At 51.7% G+C, this 12282-nt stretch overlaps 1 long non-coding RNA gene across 1 annotated transcript in view; it reads left to right on the forward strand.

Annotated features, from left to right (window-relative positions):
• The first annotated feature begins 923 nt into the window (after positions 1–923).
• LOC308594380 overlaps positions 924–12282 on the forward strand; it is a 920885-nt gene continuing 909526 nt past the window's right edge. Inside the window, exon 1 of the long non-coding RNA XR_014011408.1 lies at positions 924–938. This is a non-coding gene — a long non-coding RNA (uncharacterized lncRNA). The remainder of the gene's footprint in view (positions 939–12282) is intronic.

Here is a 12282-nt window from a genome sequence, read left to right on the forward strand (position 1 = left end):
ATTCTATTGTCTCCTTTTAATGTAAACACCTCTGTAGACAAAATACTGTTTCAGTTTTGCAGCTTTCCCAGAGGATAAGACCTGTACACATCCCAGAGTAATTTTCCACATACGACCACTTGTAATGTCCCGAAACCCCTCTAGGGGGATTGCAGTAACTTTGTATCCTCTAATCCAAAAGTCAAATAGTTGTTTCTTTTTTCCCCCGACAGTTTGTATCCATATTATATCAAATTGTAACAGAATTAACCAGCAAAATACTTATAACAAAGTCCTCTTTATATTCTCAAGATTTGACAGCTACTTTGACAGCTGTCAAATTCTCCGTCTCTCTTCGCCAGGTTCTACGAATCGCCCCGGTTCCCAGGGGGGGTTGCCTTTTCCCTCTCACCCTCCACTCTTCTCTTCCAGCACAATTCTTGTAGTTTCCCATCGTGGAATTTATAATTTTTGTCAGCAGTAAACTTCTGGGTCGATCTTGGTTACCCAGTCCTTGTTTTAGCATGTTTACAATCAGGGGGGGACTGACTTCCTTTTTAGATCGCCCCCGCTCGTGCCGAATCCGAAAAAAAATTCTTTTTTTCTCCTTTTGTACCCGGTTTCCCAATTACTCACGGGTTGTTGTTAAAAGTCCGAATTTCCAATGGAAGAAGCCAGCGCTCTCCGTCGAATGGCATGCAGCTGCGCTCGGCAGGGGAAGCGGAGGACTCACAGCACCACGCCACTCCCCGGCACCCGATCGGAAGCCTTTAAAAAGGCTCCTTCACGGGTCGGGAGGGCCCTATCGGTGCCAGCCGAGTCACCATGTCCACGGGCTCCGTGCCCGTGGTTTTTGAGGGTCCCCGCGTCGCCGGCGCGGTAGGACCCAGCCCCTGCCGAGCAGACTCCCTCCGGAGCTCGGAGGGAGTCCGCCATTCGACGATGGCGCCAACCCGGAAGTCCAGTCCATGGGACTCTCAAGAGTCTCTTCCAGCACCATAATTATAAACCATCAATTCTTCGGTGATCAGCCTTTATGGTCCAGCCATAAAGCAGGATATCAAATCCAAACTCTTCTTCTTCTTCCCATAGACAACTGGTTGGTCACTGTGAGAACAGAGTCCTGGACTAGTTGGGCCACCGACCTGATCTAGCAGGGATTTGTTCTGTTCTTATCCTGTTAGTTGACTAAGAATACAGGGACTGAGCAATGGGCCAATGATTCCCAGACCCCCCCCCAAAGAAAATCAACAAGATTAACCTAACTGACCAACAGCTTTATCGTAACCATGAATATTTGTTTTCAATGGGGCTTCATTCCTCTTTCACATATTTATAATTGCCTTGTTCCATCAATAACTTTATATGACTTCACAAAAGAAATCTCAATGGACTTCAAACAACCTTTGGGATTTAGATACCACTCCCTAATTAGAACTGATTCCCCTACTTGTACATTCCATTTGAAATGCCTGTCTTTGTTGCTGACATTATAGGATCCTGATTTAGCGTTTGAAGGCAAAAACCATTTGGCTCTCGATTATATGTGACTCCACAGCTGCTGTGTTTGTTTGTTCTCCCAGTTTCTCTATTATCAATGCTCTTATTTTATTAAGAAATATAGATCTAATATTCTTTTCGATGCTCTGTTTTTATGAATTTCTATTACTTCTCTAATAAAATGCCAGGCAAATGAATTTATGTGAAAACATAAAGAAAAACTAGAAAATGAATCCATAGGCAAGACAAAGAAAAAGGCACCACAGTATGAGTTCAGTTATTATCCACTAAAAAAAAGTTTATTGTTGCATTTTGTTTACTCAACAGCATATGTCTGCAAAAATTAACTTTTTATAAAGCCAAATATTCTTCCCCAGGCTACCCAGTACTATAACTTCTGCTGTATCCTTTAGATGCTTCTTAATACTCTAGCCAGAATAGACAGCCAATCTGTTACTTAAGTTACAAACTACTATTTCAGATGTGGAAAACTGGGACAAAAATGATAAATGTCCACTATGGATTGTGCTAGCATTCTCTGTTTGCTAGTGTAAGGGCAGTTGTGCTATCAAGGAAGTGAGATTTTATGCTGCACAACAGAGGAATGCAGTGTAACAGTTGCACTAGCAGAAACTCATTGTGCAACTGATTGCACAATCTATTGTGCATAAAAGTTACCAGCAACCAGCTTATGCATTCTCTTATGCAGCTATGTTCTGCTGGTGAGTGTACCAACCACTAAGTGACTTGAACTTAGCTTTACATTAGATACAACCCTTGGTGTTTTAAGAAATAAAATCACACAGCTTTTGGGAACACTAATAGAAAGAATGGCAAGTGTAGTAGCAGAGCTTGTTGTTGTTGTTTAGTCGTGTCCGACTCTTCATGACCCCATGGACCAGAGCACACCAAGCACTCCTGTTTTCCACTGCCTCCCGCAGTTTGGTCAAACTCATGCTGGTAGCTTTGAGAACACTATCTAATCATCTCGTCCTCTGTCATCCCCTTCTCCTTGTGCCCTCCATCTTTCCCAACATCAGGGTCTTTTCCAGGGAGTCTTCTCTTCTCATGAGGTGGCCAAAGTATTGGAGCCTCAGCTTCACGATCTGTCCTTCCAGTGAGCACTCGGGGCTGATTTCCTTCAGAATGGATAGGTTTGATCTTACCTGGGTAAAAAGGTTTAATCTTACCTGGATAGAAATGGAACAGAACAATAGTGAGATTGGAGATGCATTGGTGAAGCACCACCACCATTCAGCACAGCTGCCAATGCACCAAACTGTCCCAACCTCACTGCTACCTTATCACCCCCAAGATAAGCAGCAGCAACATTGGTGTTGGGAGAGTGCCTTCATCCCAATATGTGTGCCACTACTACAGTGCTTTCCCAAACTTGGGTCTTCAGCTTATTTAATACTAAAATTCCCATAATCTCTGAACCAGGAGGCGAGCAGGTGGGGGGACGGGACTCCCTGGTCCTGAATGGGGTAACTGTGCCCATGAAGGTGCACAGCCTGGGAGTCATTTTGGACTCACAGCTGTCCATGGAGGCGCAGGTCAATACTGTGTCCAGGGCAGTTGATTACCAGCTCCAATGGTACCCATGCTGAAACCCTACCTGCCTGTGGACTGTCTCGCCAGAGTGGTGCATGCTCTGGTTATCTCTCGCTTGGACTACTGCAATGCGTTCTATGTGGGGCTACCTCTGAAGGTGACCCGGAAACTACAACTAATCCAGAATGCAGCAGCTAGACTGGTGACTGGGAGCAGCCACCGAGACCACATAACACCGGTCTTGAGAGACCTACATTGGCTCCCAGTACATTTCCAAGCATAATTCAAAGTGTTGGTGCTGACCTTTAAAGCCCTAAAGGCCTCAGTCCCTGAAGGAGCATCTCTACCCCCATCGTTTTGCCTGAACACTGAGATCCAGAGCTGAGGGCCTTCTGGTGGTTCCCTTGCTCCGAGAAACCAAGTTACAGGGAACCAGGCAGAGGGCCTTCTTGGTAGTGGCACCTGCCCTGTGGAATGCCCTCTGACCAGAAGTCAAAGAAAAAAACAACTACCAGACTTTTAGAAGACTTCTGAAGGCAGCCCTGTTTACGGAAGCTTTTAATTTTTAACAGACTATTGTATTTTAATATTTTGTTGGAAGCTGCCAGGGTGGCTGGGGAAACCCAGCCAGATAGGCGGGGTATAAATAATGAATTATTATTATTATTATTAACCACTGGTCTTGCTAGCTATGGATGATGGGAACGGTAGTCCAAAAACAGATGGAGTCCCAAGTTTGGGAAACACTCCACTACTAAATGTGGGTGTGATGTTCTGAATGCAACTTCTCACCAGCTTCACTGATTTCAATCTTGACATATTTTAGCTAATTAGCCAGCTGGGAAGAACTATAAGTACTTGCATAGTGTTAGTTATGTGGTGGTGACTTTACACATGGAACAGTAAAGGTGAAAAGAGGTGAACCTCAAAGCAGTGGCATATGGAGAGTATATCCAGAAAGTGCAACTGTCTGATGTGTTTTGACAAAATATATTCTACAACAGTCATAGTTTGGTTCTCATAGTTCTCCTGTGAGAAACATCCTGTAAGTACAAAAACACTGAGGCAACACCTTTTTGACAGATTGCTATAGTCAGGCAACAATGAATATGCATTTGTAAACTAGCCTTTAGTTTACAATCTCTTAATCTTCCTAAACCAGGTATCTGTGTTTTGTATCTATCAGTGTAGCCTTGTATGGTTGTCTCTCACACAATGAAAGCCTTCTGTAGTCGATGTTGGAATGATGTTTTTTCAAATGTCTGAACGTGTCCCTTACCCTAAAGGAATTTGCAGTTCATTAATTCTTTATACCTGCTGTTGTATAAGCTACTCTCTTTTTTCTTAACGTGAAAGAAGTCTACTTATTCTCATCCCAAATGTGTTAGTGGATTTGTCAATGATTTAGCTTCGGTGTTGTCAGGGGTTTAGGTGCAGAGGCACGGGCAAGGGAGGAAACAGAGAGCGAAGGGGAGGAGACAGAGGAAAGGATGAGTGATGACGACGACCCGAGATCTCCCAGTCTTTCCAGTGAATCAGAGGATTCACAGAAAGGAGCACCAGTGGCCAGGGCAAGGGGAGAGTCTAGGGAGGCACCCCAGGAAGATAGAGCCAGAGGAGACTCAGGAGGGAGCAGCTGGAAATCGGGACCAGCGTCACCGCCAGGAAGCAGGGAAGAGGAAAGGAGCCAGGAGGGAAGCGCTGGCAGCTCACCACAGGAGGGAGGGCAGGAGTCAGGAGTGGCCACACCTCCATCGGGGAGCGAGGAAACGGTTAAGAGGAAAGTGGAAGGTTGGGCGCGCGCGCCAAGTTCAAATGCAGAGGAAGGCGGCGCAGTGAGCAGCCCCGAAAGGGAACCGGGTCCTAAAGCCCGGCGCAAGGAGGCAGAAGGGTCCGGGTCAGCGTCAGAAGAATCCCGGAAGGAAGAAGCCCCGGGGGGTAGAGGGACCCAGAGGAGGACAGTCAGGAGGAAAAGGTGGAGCAAGGCTAGGATATTAAGTTGGTGCGCACGGGGCGGAGACTCAGACGGAGCCTCGCCGATCTAGCTAGTAGACGTAGAGTTGCAGACAGCAGCGTGAGAATGGAAACTGTAATTCAATAAAGACTTTTACTTAATGACCGCTGGCTAGCGTGATCCTCTGTGAGCTAGGATCTTGAAGCAGCTCTGACAGTAGGCTCCGTCCCCACATTGTGGGCATCTGCAGCCTCGAGGAGAGGAGAGAAACAGGCGCCCACTAGCGAGCTCACGAACGGCAGGAGACATGACGGCTGAGCAGCAGATAGAGGACCTCAGAAAAGCAGTGGCACAACTGAACGCCGAGGTTCTCGCATCCAGGAAGAGAGAGGACGAGGCAGCTGCCGCCTGCAGGGATCTCCAGGTCAGGTTAGACGTACTGGCAAAGCAACCACCCCGGCAGGAGGGAATTGCGTTGGCGAGACGGACAGGCGGGCTGCTCTCTCACTTCGATGGGAACCTGCAACAGTATCCCAACTTTAGAGCCGACGTACTGTGCGCACTGCAACTGTTGCATAAAGACTTTAGAGATGAACAGGAGAGAGTGGGGTTCATCATGTCCCATCTGCATGGGGAGGCGAAAGCATGGTTGCGCAATTTATGGAGAGATAACGATCCGGCGCTCCAGAATGCGGATGCCTTTATTAAAGCGATGGATGGGTGTTTCTTATCAAGTATTGACATTGATCTTGCACGGAAGGAGGTGCATGGGCTGAGACAAGGGAGGGCCAGCGTCAGACAGTATCATGCACGCTTTTTCGCCTTGGTCAGCGCCCTGGAATGGGACAGAGATTCGGCTCCTGTAAGAGACCTCTTTTGGGAGGGACTGCACAACTCGATTAAAGATGAGATAGCGAGGGGGGAGAGACCCCGAACCACCCAGGAGGTCGTTCAGAGGGCACTGGCCGTGGGGGTGAGGCTGGAAGGACGTCCGTGGAGCAAGGACGAAGGACGTGGAGGGCGCGAACCAGCCGGGGGCCCCTCCTTCTTTCCCAGAGAAGCAGCGCGAACGCAATCCACGTCTCCGCCAGGAGGAGGAGCCGAACCTATGGAGGTTGGAGGTGCAAGGGCTCAGTCAGCAACCAGAGCCCTAGCACCGGCAGCAGTGAAGGCGAAGCCTCCTAGAGGGACCAGGAAGTGTTACGTCTGTGAGCAGCCAGGGCATATGGCGAAAGAGTGTCCCCAGAGGCCCCACAAGCTTACTGCAGCCCCAGCAATGGTGACTGCAGCAACGCAGCAGGGAGGACCACAGCAGGGAAACGACAATGTCTGGCTGGAGGAAGAGGCACTGGGGCCCAGCCAGACGTGTTAGTGACGCAGTCCCCAGAAATTTTACAGCCAGTGAACCCCCTACCGCCCAAACCAGTAGTGAGGCTCACAGCATCTCTCCAGCTGCCCAATGGAATCACCATGGACGTGCCAATCACCATCGACTCCGGCAGCAACGCGGACTTTATAGGGCAGGAATTTGTCGACAGGCACGCTGTGCAGTTGCTGCCGGCCACACTGCCCCTGCAGGTTGTCACGGTGGATGGCAGGGAGCTGCTAGGGGGGCAAGTGGTGAAGCAGACGCCACCAATGGTGATGCGACTTGGGAATCACAGGGAAGTCATCAGCTTCAACGTCACTCAACTGTCTGACACGCCCATTGTATTGGGTATGAGTTGGCTGGACAAGCACAGCCCAACGATGGCTTGGTTCCAGAGGCAGCTGGTCTTCGGCTGTTCCTTTTGTGCTGAACACTGCATCGTACCCAGGCAGGAAGGAGAGGAAGAGGAGTCACAGCTGCTGCTAGGCACACTGCAAGCGATTCCCCACAAGTACGCAGAATTTCTGGAAGTTTTCTGCGAGAAGGAGGCGGACAGGCTACCCCCTCACAGACCATATGACTGCAAAATTGACCTGCTGCCGGGGGCGGCGCTGCCTAAAGGGAAGCTGTATTCCATGTCTGAGGACGAACTGCAGGAACTCAAAGACTTCATCGATCATAATTTGGAGCGCGGTTTCATCCGGGAGTCTAAGGCAGTGGGGGGCAGTCCTGTATTCTTTGTTAAGAAGCGAGACACGCCCCAAAAAAGACTCGTAGTGGATTACAGGATTTTGAACAGTGTGACCAAGCCGTCGGACTTCCCCATGCCCCGCATCGACGACCTCCTGGCGAAGGTACGGAAGGGAAAGGTGTTCACCAAGTTGGACCTGCGGGGGGCGTACAACCTCATTCGCATGCGGGAAGGTGATGAGTGGAAGACAGCCATGTTCACGCCACTGGGTACCTACGAATACAGAGTTATGCCTTTTGGACTGCAAAATGGCGCTCACGTTTTTCAAGCATTTATGCATCACGTGTTGGCGGGACTTCTCTACAAGACGTGCGTCTGTTTCTTGGATGACATCCTGATCTTTTCGGAGTCGCAGCAAGAACATGACAAGCACGTCAAGGAAGTGCTGGGCAGGCTAAAGCAACACAGGCTCTACGCCAAGCTGGAGAAGTGCCAATTTGACGTGCCGGAGGTGGATTTTCTGGGCTACAAGCTGTCTGCCAAGGGGCTCGCCATGGACAGCGCCAAGGTTCGAGCGGTGTTGGATTGGAAGAGCCCACGCAACCGGAAGGAGGTCCAACGGTTTGTCGGCTTTGCGAACTTCTATCGCAAGTTTATCAAGGGCTTCGCGATGCAGACGGCGGCCATCACTGACACCCTTAGCTCCAAGAAGAAGAAGTTCATCTGGACAGAGCAGGCGGAGCAGTCCTTTCAGGCCCTCAAGAGTCTCTTCGCGTCGGAAGAGCAGCTGCTTCATGTCAACCCCAGCATGCCGATGAGGGTGGAGACAGACGCTTCGGACAGAGCAGTGGGGGCGGTCCTGCTGCAGAAGGACCCGCAGGGCGTGTGGCGGCCGGGAGCGTTTTACTCCAGGAAGCTCAGCAAGTCCGAGCAGAACTACACCATATGGGACAGGGAGTTGCTGGCCATTCATGCAGCGTTCAAGGCGTGGAGGCACTTTCTGATCGGCGCCAAGCACACGGTGCAGGTTTGCACGGACCACAAGAATCTGGAACACTGGCGCACGGCACAGTTCCTGAACCAGAGGCAGATACGTTGGGCTGAGTTCTTTGCGGACTTCGACTTCCGAATAGAGTATGTCCCGGGGGACACCAACATCATGGCAGACGCTCTCTCCCGCAAGCCACAGTATCTGGAGGACGCAACACCAGCGGCCGCCATGCACATCTTTGCACCGACAGTGTGGGCGTGCGCCGCGGCGACCGTGGACCTAGAGGCGGTGCGGCGAGCGTTGCAGGGGGACTCCTTCGCACGAACGAAGATGGCAGAGGTGCGAGGGGGCAAGGCAGCGGCCGACGGTTTCCAGCTACGAGATGGCTTGCTCATCCGTAAAGGGGCCATCTACGTGCCGGGTGACGAACTTCGAGCCAAGGTGCTACAGCAGCTGCACGACGCACCCACGGCCGGGCACTTTGGCAAGGAGAAGACGGTGGAATTAGTAGCCAGGGATTTCTGGTGGCCTGGAATGAGAGGGGAGGTCGCAGACTACGTAGCGAGGTGTGACACCTGCCAGAGGGCAAAGCCGGTGCACAAACCGCCGGCTGGACTGTTGGAGCCGCTGCAAACTCCGGTCGAACCTTGGGAAAGGGTGGCTCTGGACTTTGTCACGGATCTGCCCAGCTCAAGGGGCAAGACGGCAGTGTTGGTGGTGGTGGACCTGTTCTCCAAGATGGCGCATTTCATTCCGTGTGCTAAGGTGGCCACGGCGGAGCAAACCGCCAAACTGTTCATAGACCACGTGTTCAAGGTTCACGGTCTGCCACGGTCTATTCTGTCCGACCGCGGGCGGCAGTTCATCTCGAACTTCTGGCAGAAACTGATGGGCTTCCTAAACGTCAAGATCAATCTGGCGTCGGCGAGACACCCGCAGACCAACGGGCAAGCGGAGCGAGCCAATGCCATCATGCAGCAGTACCTGAGATGTTATGCAAACCAACAGCCTGCGACGTGGGTAGATTACCTGCCGCTTGCAGAGTTTGCCTACAACAACACGAAGCACGTATCCACGGGCGTCACGCCGTTCTTCGCCAACAACGGGCGGCACCCTAGAACCTTTCCGGGACTGGAATGCAGGGGAGAAGGGGAGCCGCAGTCAGCAGATGCGTTCGCGTCGGAGCTGCAGGAAGTCCACGATCAGCTGTGGCGCCACCTGGAGCTGGCTAAACACGCATACAAGGTACAAGCGGACAAACACAGAAGGGTTGGTGAAGAGCTCCACGTGGGAGACTGGGTCTGGTTAGCAGCCCACGCAGTGCCGGCCAGGTCGTTGGCCAAGAAGAAACTAGGGCATAAACAACTGGGGCCCTACCAAGTCGAAGAGCAGGTCAACCCGGTGGCTTTCAAGCTGGCGCTTCCGGAGGGTTCCAGAATGCATCCGGTGTTCCACAGATCGGTGCTCACTCCCTACAAGGCACCGCACAGGTTCCAGGAACCCGGAACGGCGCCGAGTCCGCTCAGAGAAGGAACGGGGCACGCGGGAGTGGCACAGGAGGAGCGCATCAACGAAGTCACGGAGATTTTGGACTCCAGATGGGGGGAAGAGGGAGTAGAATACTTTCTCGCCAGGGAGGGCACCCCGGCCAGTGCGAACAGCTGGGTGCCGGGCTACGCTCTAGACGAACCTCTGCTCAAAGACGAGTTTCATGCCCTCTTCCCACATAGACCTATGCCAGCAGACTTTTTCGACGACTGGCTTTTCACGCCCACGCTTTCGGACAGCACGTTCAGGGGGTTCGACTCGGACGAGGAACCAACACGAGACGTCCGTTCCCCGGAGGGGTCACCCTCGGGATCGGTCTCAGAACCCTCGTATTGGTGGGACGATAGGCCGGAGGAGCAGTTCCGCAGGAAGTGGCTGGACTGTTCCGGCAGAGCAACGCCGCCTGGAGGAAGTGCGGGAGAGACGGACATGGACATTTTCGGGGACGACCCTGGTTTCGAGCACGGCGGCACAGAGATGGAAGAGGAGGTGACTGTCGTCAACGAGAGCAGAGAGGAAGACCTGGAAGAGTTCCGCTGGAGGCCTGCCACGGGAAGCGACCGATATCCGACGTTCGTCCCTTTGCAACAGCAGCCCCCAGCTCCAGCACCGGAAGGAGGGGAGGGGGGACTGGGGGGCTTCGAGGGGGGGATGGATGTCAGGGGTTTAGGTGCAGAGGCACGGGCAAGGGAGGAAACAGAGAGCGAAGGGGAGGAGACAGAGGAAAGGATGAGTGATGACGACGACCCGAGATCTCCCAGTCTTTCCAGTGAATCAGAGGATTCACAGAAAGGAGCACCAGTGGCCAGGGCAAGGGGAGAGTCTAGGGAGGCACCCCAGGAAGATAGAGCCAGAGGAGACTCAGGAGGGAGCAGCTGGAAATCGGGACCAGCGTCACCGCCAGGAAGCAGGGAAGAGGAAAGGAGCCAGGAGGGAAGCGCTGGCAGCTCACCACAGGAGGGAGGGCAGGAGTCAGGAGTGGCCACACCTCCATCGGGGAGCGAGGAAACGGTTAAGAGGAAAGTGGAAGGTTGGGCGCGCGCGCCAAGTTCAAATGCAGAGGAAGGCGGCGCAGTGAGCAGCCCCGAAAGGGAACCGGGTCCTAAAGCCCGGCGCAAGGAGGCAGAAGGGTCCGGGTCAGCGTCAGAAGAATCCCGGAAGGAAGAAGCCCCGGGGGGTAGAGGGACCCAGAGGAGGACAGTCAGGAGGAAAAGGTGGAGCAAGGCTAGGATATTAAGTTGGTGCGCACGGGGCGGAGACTCAGACGGAGCCTCGCCGATCTAGCTAGTAGACGTAGAGTTGCAGACAGCAGCGTGAGAATGGAAACTGTAATTCAATAAAGACTTTTACTTAATGACCGCTGGCTAGCGTGATCCTCTGTGAGCTAGGATCTTGAAGCAGCTCTGACAGGTGTGCTCCACTGCAAGTTAATTTTTCAAAAGCCAGTTTCTGTGCTATGTACAAGATGGGATGGGGCACATAGAGAACGGCCTCAGATGACAAATGAAGGGTCTGGGTTTGGTTCATATGAGGAGAGGCAGGCCTTGGAGTACTGGCATCTTGAGCCTCATGAGCCTTTATAGGTTAGAACCAGAACTTGGGATTGGGCTCAGAAACTCATTGGGGGCCAATGCAGCTGTGCAATTTGAAGAGCTAAGAAGGCTATACCCCAGATTTTTTAACATCTTTGCTCTTTATCAGATTCATGCTATGTTCTCTGGCCCTGGCACCCCTCAAACTCAGAAGTCCTGGGCAGGGAAGGGGGACACCTCTTGAAGAGTCATCATCATCTTCTCCAAGACACATCATGGAAGAGGACATGCTCCCTGCCATGTCAACAGCATAGGAACCAATGACTGCACAATAAGACAACTGTATTTCAAGGTCTTAGGCAGGTTCACAGAAGGGAGTGGGGCTAAAGGCAGAGGAAGGCTGGCTGCTACGCCTTGTTGGAACAGAAGCTCTTCTTACTATAGATCAGAGATCAGGAACCTGTGGCCCTCTGAAAGTTACTGGACTATGAGTCCCCTCATCAGTGACAATTGTCCATGTTTGCTGAGACTGATGGGAGCCCAAGAACATGTGGAGGGATGCAGGTTGTCCATCCCCGCTATAAGCGAAAGCCTTTTCAGCCAGTGCTCTGTCCAAGGTTCTGATTGGGTCTGCTTAGTCTATCTTGCCTTACCTACTGGGACCTTATCTTGCTGGATGTAACTTGACCAGGTTCTTGTTATTATGATGTCCTTAGTGGGTGCGCTATTGCCTTGTCCAAGCCTTACTTTGCCTTACCCACCTCCATATCTTCCTGCTAGCTGGTACCTGTACTGCAGCATGCTTTCCTGGGACCCTCGATCCTAGCAGGGATGGGCCAGGTCATTCTAACATTCCAATGTTCTGTTTGCTCAAAAATCTGCCGGCAGTGTTCCTCATATGCTGCATTCTTAGATGGCACTTTAATAAAGAAAATCTCCAGGGTTATAACAATTCTCAGCTGACAGTGTGAAAAGAAAGGAGAATTATTCACACTAGAGGAGTTTCTAAATTAGACCCCTAGTGTGACTGTAACATGATAAGAAAGCACATTAAGTAAGCAGCAGCCTGCTACCAGATTAGCACTTCTTTGGAGAAGTGCATGAGAGCCTCTATGATAACTCAGTGGTTCCATATCATATAAATGATGCAGATGCACAACAAAA

This window comes from Podarcis bocagei, assembly GCF_964188305.1.
Source record: "Podarcis bocagei genome assembly, chromosome: 9".
Taxonomy (NCBI): Eukaryota; Metazoa; Chordata; class Lepidosauria; order Squamata; family Lacertidae; genus Podarcis; species Podarcis bocagei.